This window comes from Pleurodeles waltl, chromosome 7 (assembly GCF_031143425.1).
Source record: "Pleurodeles waltl isolate 20211129_DDA chromosome 7, aPleWal1.hap1.20221129, whole genome shotgun sequence".
Taxonomy (NCBI): domain Eukaryota; kingdom Metazoa; phylum Chordata; class Amphibia; order Caudata; family Salamandridae; genus Pleurodeles; species Pleurodeles waltl.
In genome coordinates, this window is record NC_090446.1 from 1,338,068,271 (window position 1) to 1,338,082,284 (window position 14,014).

A 14,014-nucleotide genomic window follows, 5' to 3' on the forward strand; every position below is an offset into this window, starting at 1 on the left:
GACTAAGTAAGCAACCATAAGTCTGGCAACCATGAACAGGAGAAGGTAAACCTAACAGATCCAACGGTGCTCATATGGAGTGGAATTATTATTTATATTACAACTTTTTATGATTTGAAATTACTCCATGCAACTAGAGGTCACAGGCAACGCCGTTAACAGTGCTGGAATCTGTGTATGTACCACCTTCTTTGTTGGAGCTCTTATGATGTCTCACTTCAGATACGAAATGGTTCGCCACACGCGATTTAATCACTTTGGCCTTCATTGCGAGTGAGCTTGGGTCTGCTGCTTTTGCACCAAGTAAGTATCAATATTTCAAGGGGTCACTAGTTAGTGAGGACGTATTTCCCCTTTTACCTGCTTTACCCTAACAGCCTGCTATAACCTGTAGAATGAAGATGCAAAACAGGGGTCAACGCTTTTAGCAGAAGTGTTTATTGATCCATAAAGTAAAGCTTTCAGAAGCAGCAGTGTTGAAAAGAAAAACACAACCTATTAATAACTTGGAAAATTAAATGATGCATACAATGAAACATTGGAAACTATTGATACAATGTACAAAGAAAGGAAATCACTGTCACACCACTTGAATTTGAAATGCAAATGTTTTTGGTTCCATTACATATTACTGTCTAAAAACTGCTTTTATAAAATACTTCTCGCCCAACGTAGAAACATATCTATACGCTCGATCATCCCGCATGCAAAGAATGCACAATATTTTTCTGGTTTACTGTTGCCACATAGGAGAAACGCGTTACCCCCAGTTTATACACACAACCCTCATAATTAACCAAGGCTGAGGCAAATATTCCTGGTGGTTTCAGTTACCAGTTCTACCAGAGGCTTGCAGCCTGAACCCTTTGACAAGCAAGTGACCCTTTTGCTGAAGAGCTACATCCATGTCATACACTGAACCAATTTACGGGACTGACCAATGTTCTCACTTTGGACCCTAACGCACAAAGCGAGAAATGCTGATGAAACCAGTGGTAGCACCAACAGACCAATAAAGTGGATTTTAAAAATGTGATTCTACAGGTTCCTGCACCGTGAATGACATCTCCAAGGCAGCAGGTGTGGATGTACTAATGTTAATGAAGTGAGCTTTATCAAGGGAGAAGCACTGCCAGTTCAATTACATCTACCATATTTGTTAGACTCCTAAAACAATCTAAGAAACAGATATTGACTGCTATGCAGTCATCCTTGTTGCCGAGTTGGTAAACATAACGATAGCAGGCTAAGGCACAGTGTTAGTCAACAGCTTAGTATTTTCAATTTGACAATACTGTTCTTCACCTCTATTTCCAGTTGTGCATCGGCATGTGCAAAGATACTATAAGCAGATTCAGTGGGAATCATAAATATTGGATACTTGTTACAATATTTGCAATTTTCTTTATTTAAAAGTTATTTTTAAGGCTCTTAGGTAGTCCTGCCTCTGTGGGATTGCTACTTCGGTATATACCATATACAGCAAAGGGTTTCTGTTAAAAAACATTATTATTTGTCCAGTTGGTTCAACAAAAGCAATCTGAGAGTCCATCTCCTAGAATGCATTCATCTCTCAAATGAAACACCAGGACAAGAAAAATGGTGCCCCGAAGAGTGAAGCTATGGCAATCTTATGACCCTGCGCTGTGCATCTTTTATTGTGAGTCAGTGGTTCCCAACTTGTGGTCCAGGGACCCCTGGAGGTTCGCGAAGCCTCCTCAGGGGGTCCGCGGCTGCTTAGAAAATTAAATAATATTAACAGATTAGGTCCCCAGCTTTCAGTAGTGACTCGGGGGGGTCCCTGGATTCCAATAATGATTCAGTTTCATCAACAATGAACCACATTCTTATAAACCTTTTAGAGCTTCGGGCTTCTGATAGTGCCACTTTCTCACAATATTTACTCCTGTTTATGTTGTTTTTTTTTCTAATACAGTTAAAAACCATCGAAAGCCACTGTTATTCCTCTTCTAAAAAATCTGATCTTGCTTGATCCATCATTACCATCCAACTAAGTCCTTTCACGCTTCTTTCATCTGCAGCAAAAAATGTTAGTCTTGTATTGCAAAGCTTCTATGTCAATACCTTGAGACTATGGCTCAAATCAGATCACATCCCAACCGCAGCTTGGAACTAGCCTTTACTGGCAGTTGTGGATGATCTGCATTTAGAAGCAGACACAGGCCGTAGTAGCACTTCAATTTGTCTGGCTGTTTGACACCATGGGCCACCAAATTCTTATTATACAGCTTTCGGCTATTGGAATTCAAGACATCATACTTGCTTGCTTTGTGCGGTTTTTCTATCAAATAGGTGACAAGAAGTTCCTCCGTAACAACTGAGCTCTCCACCACAAACTTATATTTTTAATATCTATATGAGACATTTAGCTGCCTTGATGCCATTGGCGTTAGAATCTACACTTGTGCAGATGATAGCTCTTGCTGAGACTGAGTAACACCCCTAGAGATAATGTTTTACGGGTAAATTGTCTTGTAGATTTCATAAGTGAATAAGTACCCACTGGTTGGAGCTTACCACAGACGAGACTGACATCATGATTTTTGGTTGTAAGCAGCTCCCTGGGCAACTCATCTCGCCTCTAGTCTTTGGGCCATGTCCTTCAGTGGCAACTAGTGTCAAAAGCCTTGGAGTCAAATTAGATGCCTACACTGGAGATGGACTACCAAATCTATGCAGCAGTAATATAATTGTGTTCTCCTCCTCTAAGATGCCTTAACACCCCTACCTTTGCTTCCCTCAGATTGCAAACAGCAGTGTATACCTGCCAATATAAGAGTTTGTCTGAACTACTTTAACAGCTTGTATCTAAGAATGAAAAAGTAACTTCTTAATAAACTTCAGGTAATAGAGTATCAGGCAGCTAGATTAGCGACAGGCCCTCCACAACAACTGTTATCCATCTTGCATGGGCTTCACTGGTTTCCTGTGCACAACAGGGTGATATTTAAAGAACTGTTTATTGTACTTCACTCTCTATATGAAAAATACTCCTGCTGGACATCTTTGCCCTACTGCTTTTATCTCTTCAGTTGTGCCTCAGTTCTGTCACAGATTCTCCAATGGCTGTACTTTTTCTGTTCAGGCTCCTTTTCTTTGGAATCTTCTTCCACAGAAGATTAACCCCATATTTAATCATAGTATTTAGGAAAATCCTTAAAACATCACTGTTTCCTTAATGTACTTAATTCACAGAGCTTTATAAAAACCTATCCGATCTGAGCTTCCACTATCCACTCGGAGTAGCGAATCATGTCCATGACAATCTCAGTTACCTCCAATCACCTAGCACCAAAAGATGGTTCACTCTGCAACAGTTGGTCTATGAGTTTTATCATTCCTTCATTCAGTCACCTAAATAACTTTCCAGTCAGCCAAAGAGTAATAGCCAGTTGCTTCTCATATCATGGTTGAGTCAGTCACATGTCATGTCCACTACCTACTGTTTACACAGCACTGTAATTCATAGCATTTTTGGTAAAAAGTCTCAACACTATTTGTGTGTCTCTCTTTAAAATATATTACATACTTCAATACACATCAGTCTGCAAATACTACACTCTGACTTAATAACAGGAACCTAAGTAACCTTCAAACACATTTCACACTTTGAGAAACAACCTGAGAGACAGTCTACCATGACACATAATAGCCCAGGCTTACAGTTAAATGTCCCTGTTATTGACAAGGTTCATTCTTTCAGTGAATTTACATAAATGGGCCTCAAATAGCTAAATCACCAGCAGAATGTTTGTAAGTGTGTGAGGCAGCAGAAGGTATTTCCACCAATTCATTTATGGCAGAATAAATGGTCAGGAAGTACCTTGTTGGTAGGGTGACTAGACTGTAAAACCCAAAAACCGGAATATTAAACAAACAGAGCAGGCAGACAACAATTTTCCATCAATTGTAGGACATAGAATGACTTAACTGACGATGCTTAAGAACACAGGCAATATGGCACTAAAAGAATTAAATGCAACTTTTAAAAACAATATATAGGTTAAACTTCTTCCTGCTACTGGCTGCTATCTTTGCCTGCACTGCAACACATGAAAATGTGCCTCTCTCTGTCTTCAGTGGTCCTTAAATGAAAACCGGGACATGTGGTATATCGGTAAATTTTGCTGAGACTGATAACAATTTGGGACGCTTGAGCACCCTTGCGGTCAGCAGCCACGTTGATTATTTCATGGACCTTTTGCGGGGTTTCTATGCATATTAAGAATTTTAACAATTTTGTGCTGTTTTGTGCATGATTCTATGAATACTGTGGATGATGTTCAGCTCTCAAAAAGTCAAAATGTCTATCCCTATTTCTAATTAGTTTTAGCAGTTTATCAGTAGACCAGACATGGTAGGGGACACCAAAGTTATTGCAATGCATGATTAATGCCACATGGTGCACCTTAAAATTCATGGTACTTTTACTCGTGAATGAATTAATCTCACTTCACATTTCCTTCTAACGCTTTCTACAAAACTGGGCGACAGCATACACTGCGTCATCACTTCTACAATATCTTCCAAAATGTTATATACTGCCTTAGCAATAAGAAAGATAATACCATCCTCCAACACATTACATACACACCTAAGTAACCAAACTGTACTGCAGTACAAGGTAAATATACATATGTATAATACAGTCTGAAATATTCAGTAGCCTTCGAGAAACAGCATACATGCAAAGTCCTCCAAAGTATGATCTGTTATCAAACATACAATACCCCAACTGCATCCGCATAATATTAACGGAGATACACAATATTCCCAATACCATGTCTATCTATATATATATATATATATATTATATGCACACACCTGTAACATATATATACCATCCACCGGAAACTTGCAACATGGTCCGATCCATAACATTTTGAAATATAGAATATCCTCTACCACATACCATATGCTGACACATACAATATTCTTTAATGTATGTGATGCACTGAAAGAAAAGAGGAACTTTTTTCTAAAAACATAGCACACATGCCTTGTCCTCCAAAGTCTGATATGCTTTATAAATAAGATGCATTCTCCTGTAAATATAATCATTTACCAATATCATTTATGTTACTATACTGTGACAAATTCTATGAAACCACTTTTATACCTTGAAACATACCATAATAACTGACATATTAGATACTGGCCAATAGATTAAGGTCTTTAAATCGTAAGAGATTAAAACATCATGCTCCAAAACATAACTACTTTCGACATAATAATATCTTAAAATGACACATACATTAGAATTCAATACACTATAAACACTGAACCGTTCTTAACATTCCAGTACACTGAAGACAATTAAAGCTACAACCGTCTTCTACTGTGTATACTAACATATTCTTGTAGATACCTAGGGGCTGATTTAAGAGCCCCTAGCACCTCCTTGCGCCACATTAGCGTCTTTTACCCCCCGCTAATATGGCCCAACAAGGCCAAAATAGTAGTGCCAAATTTACAAAGCGGCGCAATGCATGCATTACGCCACTTTGTAACACTTTGCGCTACATTATGCCTGGCCCAGGCATAATGTATGCAATTGGGGCATTCCCCCGTTAGGGGAGGCTGGAAAAAATGGCGTAAAGAAGTTGTGAGCCATAAATTGAGCAAATGAATAATGCTTCTACGCTAATGACCTTACTCAACCCTTGGTGGAGGGAAGCAGCTTGCCTCTGCTAAGGTACGGCCACCCATCACACACACACCATGTGAGATTTCCCCCATGCCATGGTGGAAGTAGGACTCGCCAGCTTAGAGCTCCCCTTTTTTTCTAGTGCACTGTCCTCCAGTGCAAAAGGTACTTAACTATGCCAAAATTGTTTTAAATAATGCCTGAATAATGACATCTAGTGTTTTCAGCAAAACTTAATGCATTCTATAAACATAAAAGTGACTCTGTGATACTCTGCCCGCTGGTTGTGCTTAGAGATCCGTATGTTTGCAATGTATGCCCTACAAGTGCGATAAAAAACAATAAGGTCCCACAGGATTAAAATTTCTAATTTTGTAGGCAAATAAAACCAAGCAGCATTTTGAATATTGAGAAATCAAATTAACAGTGATTTGAAAGATAAGTGATCTACCAAAAGAGTGGACCGGTGTTTTACATGTCATCTTAGGATCCGTACAAATTTTCCCTTTTCGTTTGAGATAAGAAAGGTTATAGTACTAGATGGTTAATGAACTAAAACCTCAAATACAAGATAAGGAATCGGTCTGGATAACAAACAACTATCTGAGTGTACAGAATAAGATGGAATGAGTTCAGCATCACTACAAGTTAAATTTTGGGGACCTTAAAACATATTATATTATAGTAGTACCCACATATGTATATATTAGAGTACTACCCAATAATGCTAGTATAGTATTACATAGGTACTTCCTTTATAGAGGAATTCAATATGATCTTGAGGTCTAAAAAAAAGGATTAATATGTTCACATGAGAATGCATATGGAAACACTGGTGATTATAATTTTTACTCTAAACCTCTCCCACTAATCAACTCAAATTATTCGACACTGTGAACAATTGAACAATTATTGTAATATATCTGTGCACTATGTATTTCTTGGATGGATTTTTAACAGTATTGGCTTAATATAATGAACATGTACATAAGAAGGAATAATCTCCTTAGGAGATGTCAATGGTGAGAATGGAATTTAAATGTACCTAAGTCAAGGATTATTATCAATATGATATGTGTCATTGATTGCAATCTCTATATTTGTTTTCACAACCCTGAAGAAGCGCTCAGTTTACTGTGAAATACATGTTGGTTGTAGCTCTATTTGTTTCTTTATAACAGGGCATTTGAATTTTGAATGAACTTCAACTTTCAGGGAACTTCCCCTATATCAAAAATCTATTTACGGGGAACAGGGGGAAGCTTTAAGTACATTGAATAGAACATATGAGTATGTAACATTTATGACTATTAAAAAAAAGAGACATGTAACTATATATTTTAATATAACAGTTTCATAGTCAATAATATTGTTTTGATTCATCAGTAATCTATCATGCCATCAATAAAGATAGCTCCCTACGAGTAAACTGTATTGCTAGCCAAAAAGGTAGTGCTGTACAGGGTCAAGGGCAAGCACAAAGTGAACAAGTGCAGCATGCTACCCATCGACTGATATCCTTCAATGAAGGGTCATATGCATGGAGCACTACATCAAACTCAACTACAATACAATAACCTAATTTCCATTAGTAAGTGCCACACGGTGGACTTAAAAAGCCAATACTTGCTGTGCGGGTACAAAACCTTAGAACACACTTTCAAACTAAAATGCATTGCTGAATAACTCGTACCAAATGATAATGCCTCAAAAAAAGATGGGAAATTGAGTTGTAGTGTGCTGGAGATTGCAATCTATTAAGTCTACCCTTCTTTCACATTTCAAGTTTGCTCACTGGAGAAAATGTGTATAATTTTATGTGTTCTAAGCATTTCTTATGACGGTAAAACACCAAACTCCAAAAGGGCTGAGAAGCTCAGGGAACTTTCACCTAACCTGTGGACAAATGAAGTGGCTCTATATCTCAGAATACCAATAAATACATGAATGTCAGTAACGAGTAACCTCTTGACTTGTGCTGAACTTGTTAGACCTAACACTTGTATTGCAAGACCATTGAAACAAGCAGACACTTGATTTGCAACCACGAGCTATATTTAAACTGCATCTCGCCAGTTTCTATCTGTAGTGTATTGGGTTGTAGCAGTTGTAAACAGCTTCTTACCACGGATTAGGCCGTGAGGCGCTAAATTTAATTTAATTGGTTTCTTCAATGTCATTCCAGAGTGTGAGGGTTGTTTGATCTGGTATGCCCACTGGCACAGGTGGTGCTGGAAGTATCAACTGCAGCTATAGTAATGACACCTTTCCTGTATAATGACAAGGCCTGACTACAAGAGGGTAAAAATAATTTTCATAAATGGTACCAATGTGCCTCCACGGCTCAATGTACGCTCCAGTGACCATGCACTACTATGGAAGTACTTCTTTGTTATTTTATCAACAGACGGACATGGGCCGAATGTAGGGAATGTGTGTGAAGAACAAGCTTTAGGGCAGTGTGAGGAGTGTGGCCACACCGGGTTCTGGCCTGGATTGGGGGGGGGGGGCTGACCTCAGGGGGGGTGCTGTGTTTAGCAATAACTTATGTATTTTGTGATTCAAAAGCACCTGTTGAAAAGTTGTTTGTGCGTCCAGCCTTCAGGGAGCAATTTAAATGTTAATATACCTCTTGTGATTAATGTTCCTGTGAGATAGAGAGATCGGAGTTTTGCCCTGCGGCAGTTTTAACCCGCCCTAAAGTAGCACAGAGGGTTAAAGTGCCTGCTGCAAAGAACAGAACTGTATTTTATGTGGATAACTGAGTGGATTAGTAAATCCAGCCTTTGCAAGCGCTTTAAAATGAATATATGTGAAAGGGGGGCTATGGAGAGATGAGGGGCACATTTGCGGAGTGGTAGTGAGGGAATCCAAGGAGGTGGTCATGGGGTGGGAGGGGCGCCAAAAAGACTGTCACACTAGGCGCCACCAGTGCTAAAGCCGGCCCTGAATGCTGTGCTCTACAAACCTGCATAGCAAAACATAACACATAATTCACACATACTTTGGGAGAATAGCAATTCACAAAGAAAAGCTAACAGGCATGGAAGTCAACAGTAAGGCTGAATTATTTCATGCCAATAGCACGGAAGGTAACACTTACATTTCAAAACATTAAAAAAAAAAAAAAAAAAAAAATAGAGAAAAAATAAATACTGTATCTAAGACATTCAACATAGGGGCAGGGCATAAGCTAGGGACATCGAACAATGCCCTTAACATGGAAGAAATTGTAAGGTGCCAGTTGATGTGTTGGCTCAATTCATAAAGAAGTAAAAGAAGCAGCTACGATTCAACAGCGACCACTTCTGACTTGTCAACAATCCCTGTAATATTGAAAAAACAATGCCCGCATGTAACCTAGCTCATGAGTTGAAAAACTATTAAAAGCTGAAATTCACCAGTTGTCTCTTCTGATTTGTAAGCTGCAAATCGACCATTAAGGGCCTTGTGACAAGGCAAAAATGCGAAAGCCTGCTGCATTAGGCAAGTGGGATATGTGCTCTGTGCCAACATGCACTGAAGTCTGTGGGGAGCAAATTCCATTAGGTTGTTATTCACTGAAATAAACTTTTAAATTAAGTTCTAGTTGACGAATTATAAACTAATGTATTACATTAAAATAAAATCATCATGACACCCCTATTGACTTTTCATCACTGATGACATCAATGGAGATATAGGACTTCTCCATCCCCATAATCTCAGACATCGCAGAAGCCACAAACTTTAGCAGTTAATCAAATCTGTTGGCTGAATGAATATACAAACTCTTTCTGTAAGAACATCTAGATGCTGACAGAGGTATTTCGGAAACTGAGTAAATGTGTTTATTGGCATCTGTATGTAGGTAGAAATGCACCGGGGAAACCAAAACGTGACTTGTGGAATGCTTAAACGAGTTTCAGGCATTGGTTCCGACCACATTACTGTCCACTGTGTCACTCTAGTCCGAGACCACTCATGTAATTCAACTATGGACCTGCTCCAGCAGCAACAGTCCACTCTAAACTTGTGCCTACATTATTTCTGTGAGCAAATCCAAAGTTAACAATGATAACACAGCTAATCAGCTGCACTTACTGTGGCTAAGTAATATTATTTAATTGCATAGTTAATTAAAAACCAGTGCAATACACAATAAATCATAGAAAAATGCTAAAATGTAATAAAACCATGATTAAAAAGTGCATGTTTAAGCAGCACTATCTTGTTTTTAAAAAAGGGGGAAAAGCCAAGTTCTGTAACCAGACAGGAAGTGGGCCTATCAATGCTCAAGATGTTGCAGTGTGTGCCTTATTCCCTGGAGGTGCCAAGTTACCATGCTTACTTGTAGGATAGGATAGCATCATAAAGTGCTAAATGCAATTGATCCTTAAAATGAAAGTGAAGGAAAATCTCTTGCTGTGTCTCTTGTGGAAGCTTGTCTAACAAGTGCGGTTCGTCCCCCATCTGCCATGACTGACAGTGCAGGGGATACTGATCAGGAAAGTTTTTGCAATTTCTTCCCTATCCACTCTAAAAATGTCACTGGTTTGCAGTTCAACTGTGGGTCCTCTGATCTGAAACAGGCCAGGACAGCTGGCTCCATGTTCGAATTTGTTATGAGATAAAGTGTGTTTTAAGCAGACTGACCTTGTCTATTTTGAGTTATGCGAAAGTGCTACGCAAGTGCAGCAGATCCTCCATAACTGTGTCCGCACAAACGACAACTAGCTGGAATTTGTTTCCTCTGCCAAGGGGGGAGACGTAGCATGGACAGTAAAATGCCGAGACAATATTTTAAAAAATGTCTCCTTTGTATATTTAGAGTAACCTTGGCTGAAGTGTATTTGGGGACAAAGACTGCGATAGCCATTGATCGCCATCCAGGCATGGCGGCTTCCTGCAAATATAGCTTTATCTTCCACCAGTGAGAGGCTTTTAGTTGTCCTCCAGGCCAGTTTCTTAAAGACATCATGACTGGTGGGGATGTCCCAAGCCTAGGACAACCCAGTGTTTGCAAGTGATTCTAGGAGAAAACCTCTGGCTGGTGATGTACATCTGTGCTGCAGCTCTAGCCACAGTAGATGGTTCAATGTGTTGGGGGCGGCATTCCTGATCTTATGCCAGCAAACTAAGTAAGCTCCTTGCCTCATCAGAGACTACTTTGTTAAGCAGACTTCCAACCAGATCTTTGCAGCTGAAGCGTAGCTTGGGATGCTGAACACGGTTCTGTAGATCTTAACTAGAGCGCTGTCCAATATTTTAGAATCTCAGTGCTTCGCTTCCATAAGCGATTGTTGTAATATTTTGGCTTGAACCACGCTGAGAAGAGGTTCCCAAGTCAGGCCTGTCAGTTTCGATTTTAAGTTCTTAAAGGTTACTGCCAATACCATCCCTTTTATTTTGATCTCTTCTCTTTGAGTGGCAAATTGGCCCGCCTTGTCAATAATTATCCCCAGGTACTTATATTCAGCAGCAGTCTGGATTTGAGTGTTCCCTAAATACTAGACTCAGGTTTTTTACTTCCGCTGCTGATGGTCATTGTTTTTGTCTTATCGAGGTTTACTTCCAAGAAATTCTCTACTTCATAAATCTGTATTGCATTAAGGAGATGTTGAAGACCCACCTAGCTCGGTCTAGCCAGGTCCACGTCATCAGCTTACAGTAGGCTGGAGAGTGCCCTGCCCCCCTAGTCTAGGGGCTTGTGAATTGCAAGATTCAAGTTTGTATGTTAAGTTGGCCATATAAAGATTGAATAGCGTGGGGCGAGCACATACCCCAGTTTTAATCCTTTGGTGGTTGGAATTTGCCTGAACAGATGCGTGCCCACACCCTACTTTACCTGTACCCAGGTATCTGAATGGAGTAATATTAGTCTAGAAGTGGCTGTGGAATGTTCCAAGTGCCAGTCCTCCAAAGCCTGGCCCGGTCAATATTGTCGAATGCAGCCCTGAAATGGATAAAGCAGAGGGGAAAGGCTGCTTAGAGCATCTTGCATTGTCTAGGAGTGTTGCTATGGCCCAGATATTGGTTAATGTGCCTGTAGATTTAGAAAAGCCTTTTTGGTTGAATGGAATGATTGCATTTGTCGATGCACAGGCTTGTAATTCTTCAAGCAACATACCTGCAAGTTATTTTGCATCAATGTCAACTGCATTCACAATGGGGAGATAACTGAGCCTTTCAAAGAAACTGTGTGTTTCTCTGAAAGTATGATTTCTCGAGAAAGAGGATCCATGGTCTCTGCCCAGTTCTCTGCATCTTGCTTGAAGAGGACTGGCAGAATGCCGTTTGAACCCAGGGCCCCCTCCCTCCTATGTTTTGTGATTTGCCACTTCATTATTGTTGTGTTGGGTAGCCAGGGTTCTAGCAGGCAATTGCCAGCTGATGCAGAAGCGCTACGGCCTGACCGATTAGTAGACACAACACCTTCTTTCATCAGGTTTGCGGGCTGGCACGCAGACTGCCGATTGAAGTGTGACCTCAGGAAGCCTACCCAGGTCTCCTCCTGAATATATATATATCCATCCCAAAATGCTTATGCTATAAAATACCCATAAATAATAAAATAAAAGAAGCAGAGAGACTTAAAAGGGACATGTGCAGGCTTGGGTATTAACAAGACGTAGCCTTCAAAACCAACAGCAAGGTCTTGAAAACTGTGCTTTCACACGTAGCCAAAGAATGAATAGAAAGCAAGCAGCGTAAAATGTGCGGCAAATAAGGATCAAGTATAACAATATGTTCAGCAACAACGAGTGAATTTGTGCAAAACTGGTGAGTGTTGCTGTGGTCCTACCCTGTTCATAAGCAAAGTTGGACAGTACTGAGAAGGTCCTGGGTGGAAAAGCATGGCTCAATCCTAATGATAGGACACCTGCAAAAAAAACTCCGACCTTACTTAAACGATACCAAAAAGAAGCAAGTCACCTAAAATTCCAGAATTTTTAGCTACAAGTCCTTAGATTAATAGCTAGACTGCAAAACAAGTAGTACATGAACCAATACAAGATAAAGGGGTTTTCATGATGTATACATGCAATTCTCAAAAGTATGTTCAGTCATAAAAATACTATTACATCCTAAAATGTCTGGATCTACTCCTTCAAGAAATTCACAAAGGTGACCCTGCAGGCTTAGATCCCGTTACTCTTATTTGATATTACTGCACAGATGCATGATATTAGGAAGGAATAAAGCCCACGCAAGAGGTGTGCAGTGTTGATCAAGATGTGGTTTGCCCCCTAAATATGCCAGAAGAACACAAACACCTCTGATTGTGAGCATTCATAAATGAATTTATAATTCCCTTCGTCCCTGGAAATTGTTGAAAATGTAAACCTGTCAAAGAGATAAGATCAAATAGCTTTCTAGTGTGTGAAAGGTAACTGAATAGGTATGGGATTCTTATCAGATTAAATGTTTCCCGCTTGAGAAAAAAAAAATTAAAACTAATGTGCAATTGCACAGCTTCTGTGCCTTTGCACAATTCCACATTGCAGAAATGCCCATAGACTAAAGTGCCACTTGAAATCTGCGCCTGGTGCAGCTTTCATGGTAAAAGTCTGGAAAGGCTTGTGATTTCCAAAAACGTAAAGGTGAATTCAAGTGGGGAAGCACATCTCTGAAAGTATATTTTCTTTTTTTTTTTTGCCTGACACAGAGGTTAACTGATGTTCATATCATCATGCAACATTCCTAGGAGTGATTTATTTCTGGCTATGTCAACCTGAATGACGGGGAAATGTCTTCACTTGATCAAACGAATGCAGCTTGATTAGCACACCAATGATAATTCTCTGAACTTTAGGTGACAACCAATACGACATGGGTTCATCCTCACCAACCCCTCTGCAGTTGCCTCAGCCTTAGTGCATTATGAAACTACCAACTCACTCACACAACTACCCACCTCAATCTCTTCAATTTTTAAGGAACAGGACTTCTGAATCAATTGATCATTCTACCCATGTCCAAAAATATGTTGCTGCTACATTTAAAGTGTAATTCCACAAACTGAATGATCTTTCCACAAGATACATTTACATAAATATTCCCTTTTGTATCCGGTATAACAGTAAAGTATTTAGAAAAAAACATAGTGTTGCAGGGGCAAGTGGTCTATGCTGTAGTTTCCTTCTATCGCTCTGTCCACAGGTCGAGGAAGTGGGTTGTCTTATAGTTCCTTCTGATCTCTTGAGCCAGAGAACAATCAGCGTCATCTTAGCAGCATACAGGACAGAACTCGCCTCTGTCCAGCGAAGTTACAGGATAAGCTAGAAATTTCTCCTTCTTCCACAGAGAGAAGAATCTGCTGCTTCCTCGAATGGTCTGTGGGAAGAAATCCAAACAAAGCAAACT

At 39.7% G+C, this 14,014-nt stretch overlaps 1 long non-coding RNA gene across 1 annotated transcript in view; it reads right to left on the reverse strand.

Moving 5' to 3' along the window:
* Positions 1-423: 423 nt before the first annotated feature.
* Positions 424-14,014, reverse strand: part of LOC138246269 (uncharacterized) — a 99,573-nt gene continuing 85,982 nt past the window's right edge. Inside the window, exon 3 of the long non-coding RNA XR_011194256.1 lies at positions 424-13,984. This is a non-coding gene — a long non-coding RNA (uncharacterized lncRNA). The remainder of the gene's footprint in view (positions 13,985-14,014) is intronic.